The sequence below is a fragment of the Schistocerca serialis genome, chromosome 7 (genome assembly GCF_023864345.2).
Source record: "Schistocerca serialis cubense isolate TAMUIC-IGC-003099 chromosome 7, iqSchSeri2.2, whole genome shotgun sequence".
Classification (NCBI taxonomy): Eukaryota; Metazoa; Arthropoda; class Insecta; order Orthoptera; family Acrididae; genus Schistocerca; species Schistocerca serialis.
In genome coordinates, this window is record NC_064644.1 from 42,025,812 (window position 1) to 42,032,757 (window position 6,946).

The 6,946-nt window shown below is 39.9% G+C and overlaps 1 pseudogene; it reads left to right on the forward strand.

Moving 5' to 3' along the window:
* The first annotated feature begins 427 nt into the window (after positions 1-427).
* Positions 428-545, forward strand: LOC126413480 (5S ribosomal RNA; annotated as a pseudogene).
* Positions 546-6,946: the final 6,401 nt, after the last annotated feature.

Sequence of the window (6,946 nt, forward strand, 5' to 3'; positions counted from 1 at the left end):
GGTAGGACACATCGTGAGGCATAAAGGAACAGTCCATATTGGCGATGAAGGAAAGTATGAGGGGAGGGGAAAGATTGTATAGGGAGACCGAGAGATGAATACAGCAAGGAATTTCTAACTGCTGTAGGATGCGGTAGCGCGCACGGGACAGACCAGCGTGCAGAGCTGCATCAGAGCAGTCTCGGGGCTGACGACCGCAACAACAACAACAACAACAGCGACACTTTAGGGTGGTGCCTAGTCAAAAGCTTTTTCTGAAGTACGCCACCGACCCGGTTACCTAAGCTTACTGCAGTTCCGACAGATGCGTCATTGATGTTTTCGAAATACATACCGGTTGCTATGGACACAGTTCTTTTGCACAGAATGGATAATTATATTTCAACAGAGAATTCTAGAATCCTTCTGCGGTCATAGGTGACAGTTGGGCAACGGCCTTGCCGCAGTGGATACACCGGTTCCCATCAGATCACCGAAGTTAAGCGCTGTCGGGCGTGGCCGGCACTTGGATGGGTAACCATCCGGGCCGCCATGCGCTGTTGCCATTTTTCGGGGTGCACTCAGCCTTGTGATGCCAACTGAGGAGCTACTGGACCGAATAGTAGCAGCTCCGGTCAAAGAAAACCATCATAACGGCCGGGAGAGTGATGTGCTGACCGCACGCCCCTTCTATCCTCATCTGAGGATGACACGGCGGTCGGATGGTCCAGACCGAGCGAGGTGGCGCAGTGGTTACACACTGGACTCGCATTCGGGAGGACGACGGTTCAATCCCGCGTCCGGCCATCCTGATTTAGGTTTTCCGTGATTTCCCTAAATCATTCCAGGCAAATGCCGGGATGGTTCCTCTGAAAGGGCACGGCCGACTTCCTTCCCCATCCTTCCCTAATCCGATGAGACCGATGACCACGCTGTCTGGTCTCCTTCCCCAAACAACCAACCAATCGGATGGTCCCGATGGGCCACTTGTGGCCTGAAGAAGGAGTGCATAGGTGACAGTTAATGGACGGTAACTGCATGGACCAGTTGCACTGCCTACATATACTCGACTTGGACTCGTTTCATAATAGCTAATCTATTCCTTCCTGACGGTTAACGGTGGACGTAGTTAACTTTCAAATAGTGCAAATGGCTCTGAACACTATAGGACTTAACATCTGAGGTCATCAGTCCCCTAGAACTTAGAACTACTTAAACCTAACTAACCTAAGGACATCACATACATCCATGCCCGAGGCAGGATTCGAACCTGCGACCGTAGCGGTCGCGCGGCTGCAGACTGAAGCGCCTAGAACCGCTCGCTCACAGAGGCCGGCTAGTTAACTTTCAAACTGTGTCTAGATCTAAAGGGACTGCATCGCTCCCTACGGTTTTATTGAGTTCAGCTGCCACTCATATCTGCAGCGACACGGCAATCAGTGATAGCAGCTCTCGTTTTTCTTCTTGTGTGAGGATCCGTGGCGGTTATAATGTGCAAATGCGAATAAAATGCAGCAGTGACTTTTTTAAAAATTTTGTATATTTACTTCGAGTTCCGCACCTGTTTCAAAAAATTTCGGTGCCCCTTCGGGTAGACCTGCTTAATCTACCATAGAGCTCGATTAAAATGAATGAAAAGCGATCGAGAGCCCAAAATTATTCCCCGGAAGATGTGTTAAAGCTTGTCGATATCGTTCACGATTTCAGAAGCATAATAGAGAACAAGAAAACGGATGCAGTATCATGTAGTGAAAAGGTCAGTCAAAACATTTAACTAAGCTTGTAATGTATGTATTGTGAAATATCTCTTGAAATTGGTTAAATGATTAAGTTTTCGTCGTTTGACCAATTAGATATGATTCCAAATCTCAGAACAAAGCATGGGAGAAAGTATGCGATCTCTACAATTCACAAACAACATCATGCAGAACCAGTGATCAGCTGCGACAGAAATATGACACACTTAAGGAAGAGACCAGAAAATATTATGCTGCATTAAGGAAGCATAGGCTCCAGACTGGCGGTGGGCCTTTTGTCGAACATAAATTTGAAATTGTGTATACAAAAATACACAATTTAATTAAACTTTATTCAGATGGCCACACTAGTCATTTTGATTGTGACGCAACGTTTCTAGGTAAGAATATTCCGTCCAATATGGTAGATGATGAATTTTTCGTAGGCAGCTAATGTAGTAACTATTTTGAAAGGCAAGCAGCTTTTTGAAATAATGAACGTCATGTCATATTTTCAGAGACTGCAACAACCAGCGACAACACAGGCGTCACGGAGTTTAATTTGGCCGATAATTCTGAGGGTGTGTTATTTACGGGCTAGCTCTCCGTCGTAATTAAATTTTAAAATAATTAATTCACTACAGTAGCAATGGGTATTTTACAGGTAGTATACTACATTTACTTAAATGTTGAACACTGTGTGTTCCTCCACTTCTGCTGCTTCTTTTTTTTCATATACAAATACCATTTTTATGATGAGGCGGTAATTAAATATTTTATTGAGGGATACACATGGAGAATAGGATGTCAACGTTTATAGTGGACAGCCATAAACCTCTTTATATTGCTGGAATATAATTAATGTACTTATATGGGTCGTATCTTAACTAGAGGCTGTTGTCATTTAATGTCTTCTAAATATACAAGTAACAGTTGCTTTTAAGTATTTAATTATGGCTTTACAATTATCTCTAGCATCTATGTGTAATATAGGGGGAGGGGAAAGTAAATGGAGAAGTAAGATCTTCACTCTGTTCTTCCTTGTTTTCTACAATAATCTCTACTTAAAAGTGTCACTTTTGTTTTCAGATTATAAATCCCTATTCACAAATGTCTGAAGTAAGCGTGCCATGGCTTGTGGGGACACATCCAACAGGTAAGAAACATGAAAACTACTTCAAAATAAGTCATTATACGGTAGCACTTCGTACAGTTGTCTCAAAAGTGAATGTTGTAATATTCTAGCCCCCCATTTTTGTTCATAATGAAACACAGTAGTTTCAAATGATGTATTCATTTACAGATATGTCGTGTCTCGTGCATAAGCTCAATGCAAACAATTTTCTTGTTGAATTAAATTAGGTAAGCTGTGTGCAACTCATTGAGCTGTAGTCCATCAGATGATAAATTACATAAAATGTAAGGAGTTGAGCACTGCAGATCAATCAACATCTACACTACAAAATGTGAATTGCATACAAAGTAGCTCTAATCTAATGTCTTTTTGTGTTATTGTCAACTGCATGATTTGATTTCAGATAACACAACTTGCAAAAATCCAATACGAGTTTTAAGAAGCCCACTACATCCTACATTGGAACTAAATGCAAATTCTTTACATGAATCTGACTCTAGTTCTGCAAGCTTGCAGTTACTGCGAAATGAAACAACTGGTAAGCAAATTAATTACTCTGTTCATAAATTTTCTCACTATTGTAATGTAAACTTCAAATATTGCATTACCTGTTGACATCATCCTCTGCTACACAAAATCTAAATCTTATGTAGGGGGAACTGTGAACTTATATTTACACTAGGGCCAGCAGTGCTTATAATTATAGTTTCACAAAATAATATTTTATTGGCAGCACAATACTTGATGTTGAGTGAAAATATTTTAACAGCCTAGAGGGTTCACACCAATTAACATAAAAAATTGGGGAATGTAATTTAAAATTTGTGCTAAGGTAGAATCTATGTCACTGTGTCTGTCTCACAGAGCTGTAAATATGCTTGCCCTCTTACATAACGTGATGTCTTAAGATATAACCATGTATATTCTATATTTTAGTGCCATAAACTGGGGTTACTTCACCCTTTGCAGGTAACAGGCCCTATAGTCAGGTATAGTCTTAAATTTTCTTTTCCCCAGTGAAAATAATCATCATTAGCAAGGATCAAAGAAGACAGTACGCATTCACAATGTGGAAAGAATGATCCTGAAAGATGATATTATTTTGTGAAACTATTTTGTTGGCAGTACAATACTTGATGAAATGTAAATATTTTAACAGCCTGGAGGGTTCACACCGGTTAACTTAAAAAGTTAGGTACATGTTATTTAAAATTCTGTCATTTCTGTGAAACAAACATTTTTAATTCTTTTATTCAACAGTTGACATAAAGGGGGCAGATAATCCAGGAGGTAGTCCATCAGCTACATATGTATCAGGTACCTCACAATAATGTTCTTTGCATGCTGTAGTTGAGTTCCAGGTTTTCGCAACACATAAGCACAAGTGTAACACTAATGCCCACAATGGCTTACTTCTTTATAAAAGCATATTTCTTGCTTCCTCTCTTGAGTAACTCTTTCTTGGATTTGATGTTACCACAGTACTGAGAAAAAGTGAGATTTTTATTCTTATAACAGACGATCAACAAATTCTTTACACATTGTACAGAAAGTCTACTGGTTTCATCAGTCGAACGTACACTTAGTAAGCAAAATGTCCGAAATCAAAAAGATTTTCGGAATTCCGTGTCAAGCTGTTGTTCTCTGGTGTCAAGCCGTTGTCATCTGGCGAATTGAAAATGAAACTAGCCATAGATTGGGAAAAATAAAAGCAGGTTGGCAACGTTTCAGACGAACATTTACTGCCGTGGCGGAGGTTCAAGTCCTCCCTCGGACATGAGTGTGTGTGTTTGTCCTTAGGATTATTTAGGTTAAGCAGTGTGTAAGCTTAGGGACTGATGACCTTAGCAGTTAAGTCCCATAAGATTTGACACACATTTGAACATTTTTGTTTTTGAACTGCCGTGACACGTCACCGACATTAGTTGTGATTGTGGAGAACGCTTCGAATATGCCTAAAGATACAAATGTAGGAAAAATCATTTGAATGCAATTCCATTTCTACGAGGAGGAAGAACGGTATGTGAGGCAGAAGGCTTGATGTGCAGGCGAGTCTCAATTACTTTTGATGTAATTACGTAGAAGAAAACAATGCGCGCACCCCCTGCAACTCTGCGTCCTGCGTCGATGCGTGAGCGGTACCTCATACACGGGGAGAACCACCTAAAACCAGCACCGCAAGTATTACGGAAATGAAAACTGCTACTGAAGTGCGGTTTACACATAATGGATTAGTGGTCAGGGACTCGTATTGTTAGCTGATAGATAAATTGTAATAATACTTAAAAAGTGTATTTTTTGCAAATATACACTTCTTAAATAGAACAATGGCTATTGAGATTAACAAGCTAAAAGTTGGTGTAAGTGTCGAGACCCTTTACGCAACGACACAAACTCACCACAATAGGCTGTGGGGTGGTATGACTGGACCAAAGTAACACATCAGGCAATCACCATCGACAGCTCACCGAATATTTTATTTGGTACCTCTAAACAAGAGAACTTGACAAATAAAATGATCACATGTTTAAAACTACCACACATCTTTAAAAATTACCATTCAGGTGAAAATAAATTACTTCAATTTTAAACATTCATAAAAACGCGGCACTTATGGCCTATTACACTTTTACTGAAATGAGTTAAATATTATATATTCTAAATCGTAATCAAGCTGAAGTACAATTTACTAAAATTTAACTAATGTACTCTTTCATTACGACAGTGATTGTTATTACCAAAATAATTCAGAGTTCAGGCAACAATCAGATACCATGGCACACAGTAGGTTACTTAAATGGTAAGCACCAAATAATTTAGCATGTTGTTGTTGTTGTTGCGGTCTTCAGTCCTTCTTCATCTCCCAGTACCTACTGCAGCCTACATCCTTCTGAATCTGCTTAGTGTATTCATCTCTTGGTCTCCCTCTACGATTTTTACCCTCCACGCTGCCCTCCAGTACTAAATTGGTGATCCCTCGATGTCTCAGAACATGTCCTACCAACCGATCCCTTCTTCTAGTCAAGTTGTGCCACAAGCTCCTCTTCTCCCCAATTCTATTCAATACCTCCTCATTAGTTATGTGATCTACCCATCTAATCTTCAGCATTCTTCTGTAGCACCACATTTCGAAAGATTCTATTCTCTTCTTGTCTAAACTATTTATCGTCCACGTTTCACTTCCATAAATGGCTACGCTCCATACAAATACTTTCAGAAACAACTTCCTGACATTTAAATCTATACTCGAAGTTAACAAATTTTTCTTCTTCAGAAACGCTTTCCTTGCCATTGCCAGTCTACATTTTATATCCTCTCTACGTTTAGCATATAAAATATAGCTTTTAGCTCTAGCTGTAGCTATAGCTTTTAGCATAAAAAATATAAAATCCCATGTGAGCAAACAAGCTCGTGAGATTCAACAACTACGCTCAGAAAACGGACTGCCGCCCGCTCAGCTGTTTCCAATACAGGCTCGACATGGACCCCTAGACGGGCGCAGCAAAGGTCACGAATGGGCGCGAGAAAAGCCCAGAACTAGTGGGTATCTACAGCAGACTGACATCTGCCTTAAATAACTAGAAACACAATAACTCATTACAACACATCACCAGTAATATTAATACATTAAATTAATTGCAATATCAATTCATTGAAGGAACTCTAGTACCACCATCAACAGAATCCGTTTCAGGCTATTAAACACACAATAACAACTGGCCTCTCAATAACTGGTAAGAATTTAGGAAACTACTGATTTCAAAATTATACACGTGTCTCTCAGACACATTATTAGTTCAAACAGAAACGTAACACAAATGTTATTACAATTCAGAGATAAATATATCCAGGGAAATATTACATATATCAATAGCGACTGGCCATCTTAACTCCGTGGTGTGATATAACTACAGTAACCAGGCGGTACTTAAACAAGGGCCAGCAAACTGCTTTCAATGGCGGTTAAACCTCGACAGTATGGATCTACAACGGAATGTCTCGGCACTCCAGGCCCTCGCATATGTTAATGATCACATCACATACACCTTAAAACATTACGTATTAAACAAATTAAAATCAACACATTGAAGGCCAG